The following is a 19,729-nucleotide window of genomic DNA, read 5'->3' as shown; positions in this document are numbered from 1 at the left end:
GTTTTATTTTTTTTTTGCACATCCCTGTCTAGTTCTCCCAGCACCATCTGTTAAAGAGGCTCTTCTCACTCTATTTTATGTTCTTTCCTCCTTTATCAAATATTAGTTGACCATAGAGGCCTGGTTTTATTTCTGGGCTCTCTATTCTGTTCCACTGATATATATGTCTGTTCTTATGCCAGTACCAGACTGTTTTGATCACAGTGACTTTGTAATATTGTTTGATGTCTGGTATTGTGATTCCTCCTGCTCTGTTCTTCTATCTCAAGATTGCTTTTGCTATTCGGCGTCCTTTTTGGTTCCATATGAATTTTTGGAGTATTAGTTCTAGGTCTGTGAAATATGTCATTGGTATTTTAATAAGGATTGCATTGAATCTGTAAATTGCTTTGGGTAGTATGGCCATTTTGATGATGTTGATTCTTCCCATCCAAGAACATGGTATTTGCTTCCATTTATTTGTTATCTTCCTTAATTTCTTTTTTCAATGTTACATAATTTTCAGAGTACAGGTCTTTTATCTCTTTGGTTAAGTTTATTCCTAGGTACTTTATTTTTCTTGTTGCTATAGTTAATGGTATTTTCTTTATTATCTCTGTCTCTGATGTTTTATTGTTGGTGTACATAAATGCCTTAGATTTCTGTATATTTATTTTGAACCCTGCTATTTTGCCAAATTCACTTACTATATCGAGTAGTCTTTTAGTGGAGTTTATAGGGTTTTCTAGGTATACTATCATGTCATCTGCATATAATGATAGTTTTACTTCTTCCTTCCCAATTTGGATGCCTTTTATTTCTTTTTCTTGTCTGATTGCTGTGGCTAGGACTTCCAACACTATGTTGAATAGGAGTGGAGAGAGTGGACAGCTTTGTCTAGTTCCTGATTTCAGGGGGAATGCTTTCAGTTTTTGTCCACTGAGTATATTGTTGGTTTCAGGCTTCTCATATATAGCCTTAATTATGTTAAGGTATGCTCCCTCTATTCCCATTTTGCTGAGTGTTTTCATCATAAATGGGTGTAGTACTTTATCAAATGCTTTTTCTGCATCTATTGATATGATCATGTGATTTTTGTCTTTCATTTTGTTTAGATGATGTATTATATTTATTGATTTGCGAATATTAAGCCATCCTTGCATCCCTGGGATGAGTCCCACTTGATTGTGGTGTATGGTCTTTTTCATGTATTGCTGGATCCTGTTTGCCAAAATTTTATTGAGGATTTTAACATCTATGTTCATCAGTGATATTGACCGGTAATTTTCTTTCTTTGTTGTGTCTTGACCTGGTTTGGGGATTAGAGTAATACTGGCTTCATAGAAAGAATTTGGGATTTTTCCCTCTTCTTGGGTTTTTTGGAATAGTTTGAGGAGGGTAGGAGTTAGTTCTTCCCTATCTGTTTTGTAAAATTCGCCTATGAAGCCATCCGGTCCACGGCTTTTGTGTGTAAGGAGATTTTTGATTTCTGTTTCAATTTCCTTCTTTGTTATTGGTCTGTTGAGACTTTCTACTTCTTCTTGATTCAGTTTGGGAAGGTTATATTTTTCTAGAAATTTGTCCATTTCTTCTAGGTTGTCAAATTTCTTGCCATACAGTTGTTTGTAGTAATTTCTTATATCGTTTGTATTTCTGTGGTATCGGTCTTGATTTCTCCTCTGTCATTTCTGATTTTGTTTATTTGGGTCTTCTCTCTTTTTTTCTTGATGAGCCTGGCTAGAAGCTTGTCAATTTTGTTTATTTTTTCAAAGAACCAGCTCCTAGTTTCGTTGATCTTTTGAATTGCTTGTTTGGTCTCTATGTCATTTAATTCTGCTCTGATCTTGATGATTTCCTTCCTTCTCCTTGCCTTAGGCTTTGTTTGTTGCTGTTGTTGTAGTTCTTGTAGCTTTAGGGTTAGATTTTTTATTCGAGATTCTTCTATCCTTTTCATATATGCCTGTATTGCTATGAACTTCCCTCTTAGGACTGCTTTTGCTGTGTCCCATAGGTTTTGGGCTGTTGTGTGTTCATTATCATTAGTTTCTAGAAATTTCTTGATTTCTTCTTTGATGTCATTGTTAACCCATTCATTATTTAATAGCATGTTATTCATTCTCCATGACTTTGAGTGTCTCTGATTTTTTTCTCTGAGGTTGATTTTTAGTTTCAAGGCATTGTGGTCTGAAAAGATGCTTGTTATGATTTCAATTTTCTTGAATTTGTTGAGGCTTGTTTTGTGTCCTATCATGTGGTCTATCTTTGAAAATGTCCCATGTGCATTTGAAAAGAATGTATGTTTTGCTTCTTTGGGGTGAAAAGTTTTATATGTATTAGTTAAGTCCATGTGGTTTAGTGTGTTGTTCAATGCCTGTATATCCTTGGTGTTTCTTTGCTTTGAAGATCTGTCTATTGTTGATAATGGGGTGTTAAAGTCCCCTACTATGAGTGTGTTGTTGTTAATACCCTTGTTGTGGTCTTCTAGTATTTGCTTTATGTATTTGGGTGCTCCTATGTTGGGTGCATATATATTTACCAGTGTTATATCTTCTTGAGGGATTGTTCCTTTAAGTATTATGAAATATCCTTCTTTGTCTCTTTTTATGGCCCTTGCTTTGAAATCCATTTTGTCTGATATGAAGATGCTACCCAAGCTTTTTTTTCATGTCCGTTTGCTTGGAATACTTTTTTATATCCCTTTACTTTCAGTCTATGTAAATCTTTTGTTTTGAGGTGTGTTTCTTGTAGACAGCAAATATGTGGGTCCTGTTTTCCTATCCATTCCATTACCCCATGTCTTTTAATTGGAGCATTTAATCCATTTACATTTAAGGTTATTGTTGACATGTATTTTTTCATTTCCCTTTGTACCTGTGTTCCTCTCCTCTTTTTTTCTTCTTTTTCTTAAAAAAACATTCCCTTTAGCAACTCTTGCAATGCTGGTTTGGTGGAGATGTATTCTTTTAGTTTTCCTTTGTCTGGGAAACTCCTTATTTCACCTTCCATTTTGAATGAGAGTCTTGCTGGGTAGAGTATTCTTGGTTGTAGGCCTTTGTTTTTCATTGCTTGGAATATTTTTTGCCATTCCCTTCTGGCTTGTAGTGTTTCTGCTGAGAAATCGGTCGATAGCCTTATCGGAGCTCCCTTGTATGTTATTTGCTGTTTTTCTCTTGCTGGTTTCAGGATTCTCTCTTTGTCTTTGAATGTTGCCATTTTAATTATGATGTGTCTTGGAGTGGGTTTTGGGGGGTTCCTCTTCTTTGGAACTGTCTGTGCTTCCTGAACTTGAATAACTTTTTCTCTCATCAGGTTGGGAAAATTTTCTGTCATTATTTCTTCTATCAGCTTTTCTATTCCTCGTTCCTCTTCTCTGGTGTTGTTTTTCCTCATGCTATCCTGTAATTCCCTTACATCTTCTTCATACTTTTTCAATCTTTTTTCATTTTGCTGTATTGTCTGGGAATTTTTTTCTACATTATCCTCTAGCTCACTGATTTGATCCTCTGCTTCGTTTAGTCTGCTGATTAATTCTACTGAGTTTTTCAGTTCAGAGATTGTGTTCTTCATTTCTTCCTGGTTCTTGTTAATAATTTCTATGTTTTTTTTATGCTGGTGTAGTTCTCTGCAAGTTCCCTGTAATTTTCTTGAAGCTGCTGGTAACTTCCTTGGAGGTTGTCATAGTTGTTTTTGAGGTTGTCGAGTATGTTGAGCTTCTTCACCACCATTGCTTTGAATTCTGTGTCTGACATCTGGGCTATGTCTATTCCATCTACCTCTCTTTCTGGGGATTCCTCTTTACTTTTCATTGAGAGGTTGTTTCTGTGTCTTACCATGTTGGATTCTTCTTGTTTGTTTTTGTTTTTTCGATTTGTCTGCTTTGACTTCCCACCTTTGTGGTCTGAGATTCTTTATAGGGGATCTGGAGGTTTCAGTGGTGCAGTCTCTTTGATCTCCTGAGCCTAATGTTATTGGGTTACCCTTTATGTCATTTGTTTATGATGTCTGGTTATATTTCAGATGCTCTTTGGTAGGATCTCTTCCCTCTGGCTAGTTGACTGAGAGTCACTCTATCCACTTTGTCTTGAATTCTTTTGTGGAAATGCTGTTAAAAATACAAACACACACAGGAGACCCACACCCTCAAAAATATCCCCCACCCTCTATCCCGCTATCATCAACCAATGAGCCAGTATTAATATAAATGTAGAGAGATTAGAGCTTTTATACTCTAGGAAGAATAGATAAGAGTTGTTTTTAAGGTAGGAAAATATGATTTTTGAGAGAGGGGATGATAGATTAATAATAGTTGAGACTATGCAAGACAGTAGGTAATATTTACATTGTATGTTAATAATGACAGAAGAAAAGAAGGAAAGAATGCACAATATAGTAAAAGTGGGATTGTATAGTATTAGATTTATATAGTAATTTTATTTTATTTATTTAGTGTGAAAGGAAGGTTAAACTAGGCACACAAACAAATAAACAAAAATTAAAGAGGAAGGATGAGAAGGAGAGATTGTATGAAACAAATTAAAGATATAGTTTTTTAAAGAAAAATGTTTTAAAAAAGTAAAAATTAAAATTAAATTTAAAATTTAAAAAAAATTAAAAAAAAAAAAATACAAAGAAAAAACAAAAGCAAAAAAACCAGAAAACTAAAATAGAAATAAAAGTTAAAAAAATATATAAAAGGAATGTTTTTACTCAGTTCAGCCTTTGTGTGTCGTCTTCTTTTTCTGCATCCACAGCTGGTCTAATGAGGCGGGCCAGAGGTTCCTGTTCATTGCAGCAGCAGTGTGCACCCGTGGTGGCCAGTGCGGCGCGTTCCTTTGGCACCTGTTGAAGCCGGTCAAGGTGCTTTTGCGCACGCGCTCCAGGAGTTGGTCTCTCGCCTCTTGGGGGAGGGCCACAGACACTCGTGCACAGTGGAAGTGAGTGTCTGTGAGGCACTGCCACTCACCATTCCCGCACCTGCCTGGGCGGGCACGAGCAGAGCCTGAGCACGTGGTCTGCACTCCAGACTGGCTCCCACTGGAGTTGGCCAGGGGTGTCTGAGCACGGTCTTCTGCGTGTTCAGTGGGCCCTCCCTGTGCCCGTTGGGGCACTGATTTTATATCTGTTCAGGTGAGTCCAAGGGGCACCTGGACGTGCAGCCCTGCACCCCTGGGCCAGTGAATGAGGGCACTTCCCTGTGCGTGCCTGCGCGACCCAAGGGGAGGATTGGGGAGTGGGAGAGCGCACATCCGTGCCTGTGCTCCTCAAGAATGTCCTATCACCCCCAACCTTTCCTCCCCTCTCCGCAGTTCACAAGAGAAAAATTTAAAGGAAAATCATGTTCTCACATGTACAACAGTACGCTGTTTCTTATCTTTCCACGCCAATACCACCTGGTTGAGTCCTGTCTCTGCCAGTGGGCAGAGATCTGCTCTCATCCTGATTCCTCTCTGGGGACGCCTGTGGTCACCAAAAAGTCTTTGTGTACTTCCAGCCACAGCTTGGGTAGCCACCCCAGTCAGAAATCCCATCTCGTCACTTTTTCCTATGCTATCCTCCACCAAACAGGTTGTTCCCAGATGGTTTTCTCTAATCCAGCAGTGTCAAGGCTCAACTCCTGCCAGTGTCCAGCTACTCACTGAGATGTTCTGTCTGCAGTTAGTCCAAACTACAGATGGGTCTCGGGAGCCAGAAAGTGCAGCCTCCCCTCACTCCTCCGCCATCTTCTATTTTGGTCCTTTGTTTTTTGAGGTTGAGTTTTGTAATTTCCTTATATATTTTGAACATTAACCCATTATCAGTTGTATCAGCGAATCTGTTCACTCGTTGTGTGGGTTGTCTTTTTATTTTGTTGATAATTTCTTTTACTGTGCAAAAGCTTTGATGTAGTCCCTTTCTGTTAGTTCATTATTGGCTTATAAAAGTGTAACTGATATCTGGATATTAATTTTGTATCCTGCAACTTTGCTGAATTCATTTATTAAGTCTAGTAGTTTCTTGGTGGAAATCTATGGGGTTCTCTAGGTACAGTGTCATGTCATCTGCAAATAATGACAGTTTTACTTCTCCTTTTCCTATTTAAATTCCTTTTATTTCTCTTATTGTCTGACTGTTGTGGTTAGGACTTCCATTACAATGTTGAATAAGAGAGTTGAAAGAGGGCATCCCTGTCCTGTTCTAATCTTAAGAGGAAAACTTGGACTTCCGGCCAAGATGGAGGCCTAGACTGACATGCTCCATCTCCCTCCACAACTAAGAAGAAATACATCTACCACAAAACCAGAAATAACCAGAAGTTACAGAAAATAAAGTTACATGGAAGTCCAACGTATAAATTTATAAATAAGTGGTGCTCATCTGGACAGATAGGAGGGGCAAAGCTGGGACGGAGAGGTCAAGCTGTGCTGGTGGTGGCAGCTGCAGCAATGGCAGCGGGATGGTGGTAAGCACAGATACTCATATTTAAAAAGAGGCAAGAAACACCTGGGGAGCACCCCTGGCTGCAGACCAGACCCATCAGCTCACGATGCCAATGCCGGGGAAGGCAGGCCCCCTTTGTCTTGGACTGTGAAGACTGGAGGAGGTGGGGATGGAGGAAGAAGCTCCCAGTCTCTCAGCCAAGAGTAAGTGGCAAGAATCCATCTTGGACCCCCACCCCCACAGAAAATGCCACAGTGTGGTGAGAAGGATAGCCCGGTAGTGATGAATGCACGGGGCTCTGCCCCATACAGCGTAGGAGGTGTGACAGCCCCACCCAGGAAGCAAAGGTAAACACAAAACTGTCAGGATGGCAGCAATCATAATAGAAATCCTAGTGACACAGCTGACCAGCCAGCAAATATCTGATCTAACGGATCCGCAGATAGGAAATATTTCTGAGACACAGTTCAGAGCTTTGGTTATATGAATGCTTACAGACCTGACAGCAGATCTTAAACAAGATGGGGAAGGAATGAAGGCTAGTCCTGCTGAAATGAATGAAAACACATACGAAACTAGTGGTGAGGGAAAGAAAACCAGGGGTCAAATCAACAAATTGGAACATAGGGAAGGAACAAACAGTTAACCAGTGCAGAAAGAGGAAACAAAAAGTGAGGAAAATGAGGAGAGGCTCAGAAACCTATGGGACAGTTATAAGCGGGCCAACATCCAAACCATTGGGTTGCCAGAAGGTGAAGAAAAAGAAAGAGAAATTGAGAAATTATGTGAAAAAAATAATGAAGCAGAACTTCCTTAACTTGGGGAAGGAAATAGACTTACAGGTCCAAGAAGCACAGAGAGTTCCAAAAAACCTGGACCAGGAAGAACCACACCAAGACACATTATAATCAAAATATCAAAAATTAAGGATAAAAAGAGAATCTTAAAAGCAGCAAGAGAGAAGAAGTGAATTACATACAGAGGGGTCCCAATAAGACTTTCAGCTGATTTCTCAAAAGAAACTCTGCAGGCAAGAAGAGACTGGCAAGAAATATCCAAAGTAATGAAAAGCAAAAATCTACAACCATGATTACTCTACCCAGCGAAGCTGTCATTCAGAATAGAAGGACAGGAAAGTGCTTCCAGGACAAAGTAAAACTGAAGGAGTTCATCGGGTCCAAACCACTATTATATGAAATGTTAAAGGGACTTGTTTAGGAGAAAGAGGATCAGAACTATGAACATTAAAATGAAAACTGTGTCACAACAACCAACAACAGAAGCTAGGGAATTGAAACAAAGGCAAACTAAGTAGATAGTTAGAGTGGAAAAACAATTATAGGTGTGGGGAACATATTGTGGGGAGGTCAGCTGGGAGGGGAGAGAGGGGCAAGATGGAAGGGAAGGAGATGGTACAGGAATTAAGAACCATAGTAGGAAGAAACAGAGTAGATAGGAAGATGTTGAGAAGAACTATATGCACAACCAATGGTCATGGACTAAAGGGGGTGGGACAACTGGAGGGAGGGGGTCACTGGGTGGAGGGGAACAAAGGGAAAAGAAATTGGAACAACTATAACAGCATAATCAATAAAGCGTATTTTTTTTAAGAAAAGGAAAACTTGTAGTTTTTGCCCATTGAGTATGATACTTGCAGTTGGTTTGTCACATATGGTCTTCATTATGTTTATGTATGTTCCCTCTAATCTAACTTTGCTGAGGTTTTATCATAAATGGGTGCTGGATTTTATCAGATACTTTTTCTACATCTATTGATATCATCATGTGGTTTTTATTCTTCATTTTTTTATGTGGTGGATCACATTTATTGATTTGCAAATGTTGTACCAAACTTGCATCCCTGGGAAAAAATCCCACTTGATCATGGTATATGATATTTTTGATGCATTTCTGTATTTAGTTTTCTAATATTTTTAGAAAATTTACATCTATATTCATCAGATATATTGGCCTATAATTTTCATCCTTTGTGTGTCTTTATATGGTTTTGGAAAATAAGATAATGCTGGCCTTCTAAAATGAGTTTGGGAGCCTTCCCTCTTCTTAATTTTATGAAATAGATTGAGAAAGAGAGGTGTTAGTTTTTCTCAAAATGTTTGGTAAAATTCACCTGTGAAGTTATCCAGTCCAGGGATTTTGTTTGTTGGAAGTTTTTTGATTACTGTTCCAATTTCATTAGGTATAATCTATCTCTTATGATTCTGTGATTCTTCCTGATTTAGTTTTGGAAGATGTATATTCCCAAGAATGTATCCATTTCATCCAGGTTTTCCAGTCTGTTGGCATATACTTGTTCATAATATTTTCTTACAAACCTTTGTAGTTCTTTGGTATCAGTTGTTATTTCTCCTCTTGCATTTTTTTATTTTATTCATTTGGGTCCTGTCTCTTTTTTTCATGATGAGCCTGGTTAAAGGTTTGTCAATTTTGTTTATCTTTTCAAAGGACCACCTCTTGGATTTATTCATTTTTTTGTATCATTTTTCTTAGACAATTTCATTTATTTCTTCTCTGACCTTTATTATTTCCTTGTTTCTATTCATTTTGGGCTTTATTTGCTGTTCTTTTTTAAGTTCCTTAAAGTGTGAAGTTAGATTATTTGAGTTTTTTCTTGTTTTTTTTTGAGATAAGCCTGTAATGCTATGAATTTCCCTCTTGGCCTTGCTTTCCCAGGCCAGTGCCCCATAGATTTTGGACTGTTGCGTTCTCATTTTCATTTGTTTTGAGGTATCTTTTGATTTCTTCCTTGATCTCTTTGTTGACCCATTCATTGTTTAATAACATTATTTAGCTTCCATGTTTTTGTCTGTTTTTCAATGTTCTTCTTGTGATTGATTTCTAGTTTCATCACATTGTGGTCAGAGAAGATGCTTGATATGATTTAAATCTTAAATTGATTGATACTTGTTTTGTGTCCTAACATGTGCTCTATCCTAGAAATTGTTCCATTTTCACTTGAGAAGTATGTATATTCTGCTGCTTTGGTTTGAAATGCTCTGAAGATATCAATTAAATCCATTTAATCTAGTGTGTCATTTAAGGCTGCTCTCTCCATGTTGATTTTCTGTCTGGAAGATCTATCCTTTGAAGTCAAAGGGGTGTTAACATGCCTGACTAGGACTGTATTTCTGTCAATAACTCCTTTTGTTTTCATCAAATTCACATATTTAGTTGCTTCTCTATTAGATGCATAAAAGTTTGCTAGGTTTATATCCTCTGGTGGGATCATTCCCTTTATCAGTATGTAGTGTCCTTCTTTTTCTCTTACAATAGCCTTGATTTTAAAGTCTATTTTGTCAAATAAAAGTACTGCTACTCAGCTCTTTTTCCCTTTTCATTTGCATGAAATATCTTTTTGCATCCCTTTATTTTTAGTCTGTGTGTATCTTTTGATCTGAGATCTGTCTCTTGGAGACAACATATATATGGGTCTTGTTTTCTTATCCATTCAGCTGCCCTATATCTTTTGGTTGGAGTATTTAAGTGTTTTACATTTAAGGTGATTATTGATAGATACATATTTAGTGTCATTTTATCATTAAACTATTTTTCCATGTTATTTTTTTTTCTCTTTTTCTTTTCTTTTTCTCAAAGCAAACCCTTTAACATTTGTTGCAGTACTAGTTTGCTGTTAAAAAAAATTCCTTTGGCATTTTCTTGTCTAGGAAGCTCCTTATTTCTTCTTCACTTTTAAACGATAGCCTTGCTGGGTAAAGTAGCCTTGTTTGTAGGTCCTTGCTTTTTCTCACCTTGAATATTTTACACCATTCCTTTCTGGCCTGAAACATTTCTGTCAAGAAATCATATAAGTGTCTAATTGGTGCTCCCTTGTATGTAACTACCTGCTTTTCTGTTGTGGCTTTTAGGATTCTCTCCTTGTCTTTAAACCTTATCATTTTAATTATGATGTGTCTTGGTAGAAACCTCTTTGGGTCCAACTTGTTTTAAGACTCTCTGAGCTTCCTGGGCTTGTGTGTATTTTTCTTTCACCATATTATGGAAGTTTTCAGTCATTATTTCTTCAAATATGTTTGCAATCCCTTGTTGCTCTCATCTCATTCTGATATTTCCATGATGTGGATGCTGTTATGCTTCATGTTGTCCAAAATGTTTCATAAGCTCTCCTCTTTTTTTTTTTTTTTCTAATTCTTTTTTCCTTTTGCTGCTTTGCCTGGGTAGGTTTTTTTTCCCCCCTCCTTTGTCTTCCAAATCACTGATTCAATCTTTGCTTCATCTAACCCTCTGTTTGTTCCTTCCAGTGTATTATTTATTTCAGATATTACATTCTTTATTTCTGACTGGTCCTTTTTTTATGGTTTTTATGTCTTCTTTCATGTTGTTGAATATCCTTATAATAATTACTATAAACTCTCTATCTGATAAATTGTTGCCTCCATTTCATCTAGCTCTTCAGCTCTTCTTTTAGAGAATTATCTCATTCTTTCATTTGGGGTCTGTTTCTTTGTTTTACCATTTTGTTGCTTCTTTGTATTTGTTTCTAAGTATTAGGTAGATCTGCAAAGACATTGGTGTAGGCCTTTGTCATATGCTGGTCAACCTGTTTGGAGCTATCAGCAATCCACAATATGTGGCTCCCTCTGTTGGGCTTGGGTATGAGTGGAAAGAACCAGGCTATGCATCAAGGTTGGGTTTTATCAGCACCGGGCACTGGAGAAGGACAGCTGAAGTCTCAGAGAGCCCTCAGAGATCCACTGTCATTGTTTAACTAAGCAATGATGTAGCTTCGAGCTGTAATCAACATCCCAATTTAAGCTCCATGGAGTGGGGCAGAGTAATTCCTATAGGCAGAGCTATTGCTTCCCTTCAGGCTGATGCCATTTGGAGAGGAGTGCTCTGCCTGTATGGAGAATGACCAGCACAGGGATCCTTGTGACTGTTCTTTCAGTTCTATCACCAGAGCTACCAACCCCAGACTCTCCTCAACTGCTTCTAGTTCCACTCTGTCCTCCCTCTGCCAGAGCCCAATTTAAGTGACTACAAATGAAATTTTGTTCATTGGCCCTTTAAGAGGCTCTTAGAGTCTCCAGATGTTACTCCCTGGTGGACAGTAACCCTGGGGCTTTTCATATCTGGATGTTATCTGGGTTCCTTTCTGGCTCTGGTGCTGCAGGATGGGGAGCACAGCTTAGGGTTTAGACCCCACACTTTTCAGGGAAACCCACCACCACCACCACCACTGAAATATCACTCCGGAACTTCAGCTGCCATGCATGGTAACCCAGCCAGCCCTTGGCAATATTGCTTTCAGCTGAACATCAAGAATGCTGGATCTCCATTCCTGATGATATAAAAATCTAATGTTTTTCATTTGAAAAGTAGCAACTTCTCCCCACATATGTAAACTAAATATTTCCTAAATATGTTTCTATCTTTTATATATATATAGTGCCATAAATGCTTTGTTAACCATATTAATTGTGGTGATGCTAGCTTCTGAAAGAAAACCCCAAACCACAATGGCTTAACCTGCCCATGGCAGTATATTTCTCATTCATGTGAAGTCCAGAAAGGATTTTCATAATTAGTGGAAGGCTCTTCTCTAAATGGCAATTCAGATATTCACCTGTCTTTCATGTGTAGCTCGGTTATTTTTAACTTATGTTTCCAAAGTCATTCTAGGAGTTATGTCCATTCCAAACAACTATGAGGGAAAGGAATGGGGTAGGTCCACTAATGGTAGGTTCTTATGAGCCAGGCCTGCAAGAGTCATCATTTATGCACTAGCTAAAGCTTGGGCTCATGATAACACCAAATTGCAAGAGAGACTGGGAAATACACTGCAAGCCATCTGTGCCACTGTTGTGATTAACATTTAGGGCTCCAATAAAAGCATGGCTTGTTAAGATTTTAATTTTTTCGACAGCACATGCTTTTTATATAACTGAGTTTTTGATTATTAAAATATCTGTTTTTATCCTCACATCCCACACTATTCTGGAAAAGAACAATGTCCATACAAAGCATTACTAATAGTATTGCTCTGAATATAACCACATAGTTTTCTGGACTCCATGTTTGAGTACATATTAGAAATGCTCTATTCTCCCTCATTCTTAAATGTCACTAGCATTTTCACCAGTCACTCAAACACTGAGTGAGTCCCTGTGTACTGACTTAACTATTTTAGGGCAGAAGTTTCAAATAAATCTAACAGCTCTTCATAAACTTTATTACTTAGTTATCATCTCGGCCTAGGTAAGTTGAATTTGAATCTAATGCTGCTGGTCTTTAAAATCCAAATACATTTTAGTTGCTCCTCTAAAAAGTTACTCTGCTAGTTGCTAAACTAAGTGAGTTGGCAATAGCATACACCTCCAGGAATTTAATTTGCAAAATTTTTAACATAATTTCAAAAGTTAATGATTGTTTTTACTTCATATTCATTGGCCACTTTATAACTGGAAGAGAGAGGACAAGATTTAGAGCCAAAGATCTTTTTAGTAGTAATGAACGATCTTTCCAAAAATTGTTCTAAGATAGCAATTTTCAACTTTTTCATCTCATGACACACATAAACTAATTACTAAAATTCTGAGGTACACCAAAAATTATATATTTTTTGCTTATCTGACAAAAAATAGGTATAATTTTGATTTATTCATGTTGGACAGCTATTGTGTTGGCTGTCATTATTATTTTCTCTGACAATCTAAGGGAAAAGAGGTCAGTGTCCCTGACTAAATAGTCAGGTACCTTGTTTCGAACATTTTTGTACCACACTGGTTGAAAATCACTGTACTAAGGGCTTTATATGTATTAACTCTTTTATATGTAATATTCAATTTAATCTTTACACTAACTCTAATAGTAAATACTATTATTAATACACAAAAGAACTGGGGAGCAGAGAGTGTAAGTAATTTATCTAAGGTCACATAGCTAGTAGGTGGGGAGCTGGGATTCCAAACTGGGCATTTCTGCTCTGGAGGATGTGTCCTTACTCACTGCATCACACAACTATTGAGAATATAAACAGCTACTGGCAATAAGCATAGGCATTGGTCCTTGGCATAGTCTATAGCACATCCCAGTAAACAATAAGACACAGAATTTATAATATAGCCACCTAGCTACATTGAAGCAGGAGTTTCTAGTCTGGCTGTACATTTAAGAAAACCAGACAGGCTTTTCAAGAATTCTGGTGACTCAGCTCTACCACAGACAGATGAAATTATAATAAATAAAGAGTGAAGCCACATAAGTATTTTTTTTAATTCCTCAGGTAATTGTAATGGAACCCTGTTGCATTAGGGAGTTAGAAACATGTATTTTCTTAAAAATTAAAAACATACACAAGTTTTTGCAGATGCTCTTCTTTTGTTTTGCTTTAAGAAAATGAAAGTAAGTTTGTTATCTATTCCATGTATAGTTTATGTAGCATGATACAATTGATAAATGATGCTTAATTACCAATATATGCAGTTATAACTTTATTCAAAATTTTGTCTCTTCATTAAATTGGATTATGTAGTAATGATCTGACAAACTAATTGTTTAGAGTAGCCATTAATTTGTATGATGACAGTGATGGATTTGTTAATTAACATGTTGTGATAATCATTTCACAATATATATCAAATTATCATTTTGTACACTTTAAATATGTACAATACTATTTGTCAATTATAGGTCAATAAAGCTGCAAGAAAATTAGTGTGATGACTATTGGGTCATTCAGAAGCCATTATATCCTGATTTACTGATTCAGGACAACTTCCCTTTATTTAAAAGTAAACTATGATTATTTTAGAACATAATTATGCCCGTTGGATAAAATGCCAGATTTCTCCATGTTCCCTTCTTGAATCCAATTCATCTGGGTAGCCAGGGTCCTTCATCTATACGTGACACTTTTAAAGCTTTGTATGAAACATCTGTTTTCCATTTGTTTAATGTGGACTTGTCCATCTTGAATGGGCATTGGGTAAAGTAGACAAATCCTGCTTTGTCTAAAGAGCCCATCTTGATTGTTATGCCAAAACCATATTTTCTCCATTAATCAGCTCCCTTAACAACTCGTCAGCAAAGGCAGCAGGCAGTGGATAATTCTCCGGTGTAACTTCTTTGCTAACCACTAGAAAGAACACTGTATAGTGGGCAATAAAATGTGCTTTTTCTTCCAAAGCTGTATTTACCTTCTACATCTTGTTTTGTACTCTGCTGAAAGTTAAATATTGCAGTCACAAAAGAGGTCCAGAGAGACCTAAAAACAATGAGTGCTGATCCTTTTACTCCCCCCATATCCCTTTCTTAACAGAATCACTGTTCTTTTCTCAGCTCATCTGACAGCCTTCTGCATTCCTATCCAAGGACCTAGCATAGGAGCTGCAACCACAAGGAATCTTCTAAATGAAGAGATTTCCATAGAAAGATACTTGGGATACTAGGCTCTCAGCTCAACTCTGAGCCCGATCCTCCTCTTCCTTTCACTCCACCCTAGGTTAAGGAAGCCTTGGACAATAGGGATGAATTAGAATAGAACTGCTGCCCAGATACTCTACCCAGAGGTAAAAATCTTTCTTCACCATACTCAATCCAAGCAAGTCTGTGGCTCTAACCTTGCTAAGATGTAGGTGAACAGAATTGGGGAAGGCATACCTCTAGCAAGAACTGGAGTAAAATGCCCATGCGAACCAAGAGTGATGGGTCCAGACTCCATTCCAGGATCCAACATTCCTTTCTGGGTTCTGGTTACATTATACGATGATGTGAGCTTCGGTCATTTCCCAACATTCCCAGCTCCCTGAAACTGGGAAGATTTATGCATGACCAGCTCTGTGTGCCCACAAGTCACATGTACAATCTGTCCTTTAGTTAACAACAGTGGCTCCAGGGATTTTTGTACTACATGCTCCCCCCAACCCTGCCAGCGCTGCCTTTCTAGTCAGCCTTCAGCATGATCTTGTTAAGGCCAAGTGACCGAGGCCTGACTTCAGCAGCTCAGCACTTGGTATGCTGCTACTGTTTCCTCTCCCAAGACATCTGCTTCAGCACTGCTTCAGATGATACTTCATTATGACTTGGAGTTGCTTCTTACTACTTTGTGTGCCATTGCATTTCATTGACTTTGAAGTTATTGTGAGTCTTACGTGATGATATGATATATATATATATATATATATATATATATATATACATATATATATATATATATATATATACCCCCTGGCTGGTTTGGCTCAGTGGATTGAGCGTCGGCCTGCGAGCTAAGTGTCGCTGGTTCGATCTTCCAGTCAGGGCACATCAGAGAAGGAAAACTCTGACTCCAAAAAACCTCCGCTGCCCTGCGGCATACCTCTTCAGTGGAAAGGCTAAGGGAGTAAACCCCGACAGAAAATCCGGAGCCGGAGTCCCTAAGGCGGTTTGACGTTGTAGTCAACACCGGCAACTCCTGCGGCGCACCTGAAGCCAAGCTGTATTGACTCCGTCTTTCCCTTGGACCCTTCAGCTGCGAAGAGAGGGGGGTCTGCTGCATGGGCAACAGCAGACCCTCCATATCCCTCTGCCCAGGCTCTGTAGCTTCAGCTTCACTGGAGAGGACACTCCAGCGTCATCGCAAGATGTCGATTCAACCCGGGAGGAGACACTGTCACTCCCGAGTCGGACTGCACAGCCATTCTCGGCGGTGCAGATAGACTCTTAAGAAGCTACACCATCGTCTCTTGAGACGGATGGCTGCCGACGACAAGATATATATATATATATACCAGAATGTACTGAAAAACTATGGTCCACTGAACAAAAGAAAATTAGAAATATCCCCTCTTCATTTGTTAAATTCAAAATAGCAGAACTCCAGACTCCCTTTAATGTAGGCAGTTTGTCTGAAAATTACTTACTACTGCAGATCAGAGCTTTAAGGAAGATAAAGGAATGTTCATGCAGGTGAGTAAGTGATGGACATATTCGGTATTTATAGCTCTTCAAAAACCCTGATAAAATTCTGAAGATACCCACACAGCAAATGCTTATTAGAAAAAACAATTTGTTTCATAGTCTATGGTTTGACTCTGAATATGTATCTATTTGGGACTCTATCAGTCTTTAAACCACCAAGTTATACAGAGGGTGTGCACAAAGTCCTTAGATTTATAAATATTTGGTGATGTGCAAATACTTAGACTTAATAATAATTAACAGTTAGAGTGTACTTATGATGTACAATGTAGTGGGGTAAATACATGGCATTGTTTTATTATTAGATTCATACAAAACAATGCTAAATGATGTTATATTTGCTACATGTTGCAGATGGGGAAACTGAGAAATTGAGAGAATAAGTAACTTACTTGCTCAAAGGTCATAGAATTAGCTGTAGAATCAGAATCCAACCCCAGAAGGCTTCAGCCAGAACATATCCTGTTAACTATATACCATGTAAATCAGATTTTTAGAAGTCTGGGAAAGCCAAAGATCTACTCTTGGATGAGGCAGTATTTTAGAATAGGAGTTGGCTGGGAACAATTTTTCCTGTCAGTCTCCACTTGGTTCTACTCTACACCCAACTCTGTCAGCTCCCTATGTCCATTCATTTAATCTCCCTTCACAAAGCAGATTGTTCATGAGAAATAGAAAGAAAAATGGGAAAATCTACCCTAGCTCATACCTCCCTGCTAAACCAACTTTCAACAGATTTATAATATACAGCTATTGAAGTTTATGTGAAAAAAATTCTACATGCCAGATGCTATTTGCCTCTAAGGAGCTACAAATCTTGAAATACCCTTGTCTAAAAAAATTGAGAATAGTTACCAATTAGCTGTATTTGGTCATTTGTACTTTATTCTATTCATTTAAAACACTTAGAATGCTAACTTCAAGATGAATATGTTGTTCATAGTTCTTCTTAAATTTCTAAATTCATGGTTATAAGCAAGTATTACTATTTAATCCCCCTCCAAAAAAAGATATTTATAAATATTTGATGGATTTTTAATTCTTTAAAAATTTTAGTCAAATAATATTTTTATGAATTACTTATCAGACTAGTATTTCAGTAATGACATGTACAATAATAGCTCAATAAGATTCTTCTAACTACATTGCTTATGATCTTCCTTATTCTTTCTATTCACTATAGAGTAGGAGCCTAGATGACTTGTTATTTTCTGTTCTTGGAGAGAAAAAATGTGTAAAAGAAATAACTGTCTAAGTCATTTTATCTTCAAACTGGTTCTGCTCAAGCTATGATAATATATTTATGCAATAATTCTTCATTAGAAGATGACATCTACTTGAAAAGGTTTCTTGTTTCTTTTATTGAATTATTGGTCCTAATTTCCCAATGGTGAGAAAAAAGAGAAAGGAAGTGGGGAAATAAAGGTAGAATTCAACTTGAGACTGACCAAGAAGACAATAAAGACATCAGGAGAATGTCAAGAGAGCTTTCAGATTTCAAACTCCAAACTAGTACCTTCAAAAGGTATTAAACTTCAGTCATAAACCACTCATGATATCCTCCATCCTCTGTACCTTTGAGAAAATGTAAACCAAGATGGCAAAGATGATATACATCAGAAGTGACTCTGAATCAACTACCACACACAATAGATGTTCAGAATGGATATGAACTGAGACCTTAACAAATCCCCAAACTTGTGACTATCTCCATGTCTTATTTTCCCCCATCAAATGCTCTAAAGGATACATTTTATTGAAAATGTTGAGTTACCTCTTTAATTCAATTGGAATTTTTATACTGAAATCATAAGAAAACCCAGTATCAAAAAAGCTAGAAAATAAAAGAAATTAATTTGCTCATGAGAACTGTATATAGTCCATAGCTCCCCACAGCAGCTTGATTGAGGTGAGCAGGACCTGAGTGTTCTTTCTGCCCTTCCTTCCACTCCATTCTTATCCCGAATACTACCTTTCCACCATGCCCTGTCAGTGCCAGAGTAGACAAAGAGTTGAGGAGGGTCAGGGTCTCTGAGAGGACCTCAGCTCTATTGTTTCTCAGTGTTGAAATGTCAGGGGAAGGGGTGGCAAGTTGGACAAAGGATATAAACTAAAGTGTTTGGAGATCCAAGATAATGGGATTAGTTGAAGTAACTCAGATTCTCAGACTGCAAAAACCACTATGTGGTTGCGTGAGCAAGAAGGGACTTCAAATTGTGACTTCTCACTAAAAGAGACAATGGATTACACAAATCCCAGAGAGGGAGGAAACCAGCACCTAGAGACTCAGCTGGATGATGACTACAAGACAAAGCAGAAACCAGATATGACCCCATTCTCACTGCAGGGATATGACAGAAACTTCTTGTCAACCAGAAGAAGCCAAGAGAGCAGGAGGAGGGAGAAGCAGAGTTGGACAGAACTCTCCAATTTGGGGCATTTACTAAAAAGGGGCCTAATTAACCTGCAAGCCTCTGGGTAAATTGTCAATAACTGAATTACTTCTAAGAGACAAGATTAAGATTTTTTTCCTTGTTTCAAAGTTCCGTTTCAGTCAATTAAAAAGTATGGGTTTTGAGATCCTATTGAAAACAGCCTTGCCCATTAATCAAACATGTCTTCTCAAAAGAAGTTATCTGCTCCACCAGCACACTGCTCCAAACGTATCTTTAACCCTACTTTGTTTCTGAAGGTTACTGGTAGTATATCCTATCAGAGCTAGTTTGGAAGAGCCCCAGACAAGCCACTGTTTGAATGCTCTGATTTACTCCTGTAATCCTGCACCCCTGATTTACCCACCCAGGATTTCTGATTCAGAAGATTTAGCTACTAGTCCAGATTTCTTGGCCTCCTTTGATTAAAATTGTGTAAGGCATTCTTCCATGTTTGCTTCATCACATTTCTTCATCATCAGATCCAAAGAGAACAAGGCCATTCTCATTGTTACTATATACACAGCTTCATTTCCATTGGTATCTTCTACATTAGCCAGACTATATCTGCCCAAAGCCTTCTTTATTCCAAGCATGCTGGCTTCTTTCTTTTCTTAAAACTCACTGTGATTATACCCACACGGGACATGATACAATACAAGTCAGCAGGGGTGAACAGAGGAATGCTTCAGGTATGTCATATCAGCTTGTGATATTGTTCTCATTATCTATTGTTCTCTTGCGATGTTGTGCTCAATGTAATCACTGAGGTTCTGGATATCCATGTAAGATCTTCAGGTTTTCTGAAGCCTATGGTGGAGGGAAAAGGGATTAAGATGGGTTTTGACCCTTTTTGTCTGGAGGGCTTGTTGATCCGTTTATTTGTTTTATTTAGTGTGCTTTGTCTTTTTCCCCTCTGCTTAGTAGAACTGAGGATTCAAAAGCAGAGTCGATTTAGCCTT

This window comes from Furipterus horrens, unplaced genomic scaffold (assembly GCF_987537825.1).
Source record: "Furipterus horrens unplaced genomic scaffold, mFurHor1.1.pri manual_scaffold_2, whole genome shotgun sequence".
NCBI classification, from domain to species: Eukaryota; Metazoa; Chordata; class Mammalia; order Chiroptera; family Furipteridae; genus Furipterus; species Furipterus horrens.
This window is presented reverse-complemented; position numbering follows the sequence as displayed.